Source organism: Myotis davidii, unplaced genomic scaffold, assembly GCF_000327345.1.
Source record: "Myotis davidii unplaced genomic scaffold, ASM32734v1 scaffold1166, whole genome shotgun sequence".
Lineage (NCBI taxonomy): Eukaryota > Metazoa > Chordata > Mammalia > Chiroptera > Vespertilionidae > Myotis > Myotis davidii.
The window spans coordinates 440,795-442,305 of record NW_006296539.1 but is presented as its reverse complement, the minus strand read 5'-3'; positions in this window follow the sequence as shown (position 1 = coordinate 442,305).

Genomic DNA, 1,511 nt, shown 5'->3' with positions numbered 1-1,511 from the left:
CGAGGGGGGGGGGTGAGATATCAACCAAAGGACTTGTATGCATGCATATAAGCATAACCAATGGCCATAAGACACTGGGGAGTAGGGGAGGCTAGGGGACTGTCTAGGGCGGGGGGAAAAAATGGACACATATGTAATACCCTTTGTAATAAAAAATAAAATTAAAAAAAAAAAAGAAAAAAAAATCCCCAGTCAGGGGCGTGAAGAAGGCAAAAAAAAAAAAATAAATAAAAAATAAAATGGACAAAATAACCCTAGCTCAGTTGGTTGGAGCATCATCCCATACACCAAAAGGCTATAGGGTTGATTCTGGGTCAGGTAACATACCTGGGTGCAGGTTTGATTACCAGTTGGAGTCCACAAATCTGTTTCACTCTCACATTGATGTTTCTCTCTCACTCTAAATTCAACAAAAAGATATTCTTGGGTGAGGAATAAATAAATACTTTATCCTATATAATAAAAGCCTAATATGCTAAGTGTCTGGTCATCTGGTCATCCGTTTAACCAATCAAAGCGTAATATGCTAATGATATGCTAAGGCCACTCAACCACTCGCTATAATGTGCACTGACCACCAAAGGGCAGATAGTCAACCAGTCAACCAGTTGCTATGACATGCACTGATCACCAGGGGACAGACGATCTGACTAGTAAGTTTGATTGCTGCTGGGGTCCAGCCAATCGGGACTGAGCAAGATGGGCCGGACATGCCCTGGAGCCCTCCCGCAGCCCCTCCCCAGCTGGCCAACCTCCTGTGTCCCTCCGCGGCCCCAATCATGCACCAGCGGGGTCCCTTGGCCTGGCCTGTGCCCTCTCGCAATCCAGGACCCCTCGGAGGATATTGGAGAGACAGTTTCAGCCCGATCCCCACAGGCCAGGCCGAGGGACCCCACTGGTGCACAAATTCGTGCACCAGGCCTCTAATATATATATATAAGTCTAAGCAGCCAGCTGACCAGCCGGCCAGTCGACCATCTGGTATCTATGATGTACACTGACCACCAGGGGGCAGATTCTCAGCACAGGAGCAGAAATCACAGGCATGGAAACATGGAAGAGACTGATGAATCTCAGAGGGAAGAGGGGAGGGGGACAGATGGGAAGAGATTAACCAAAGATCTTATATGCATACTAGAAACCCGGTGCACAGATGCATGCACCGATGGGGTCCCTAGGCCTGGCCTGTGGGGATCGGGCCAAAGCTGGCTCTCTGACATTCCCTGAGGGGTCCCAGATTGCGAGAGGGCGTAGTGCATGAATCCATGTACCAGGCCTCTAGTGAATAAATAAATAAAAATGGGCAAAATATTTGAACAAGCACTTCACCAAAAACATATAGATGGCTAATCTACACTAATAAAAGAGAAACATGGTAATTGGCGTACGACCGCTACCCTTCCCATTGGCTAATCAGTGAGATATGCAAATTAACTGACAGCCAAGATGGCGGCCGGCAGCCAGGCAGCTTGAAACTAACATGAGGCTTGCTTGCTTCAGTAATGGAGGAC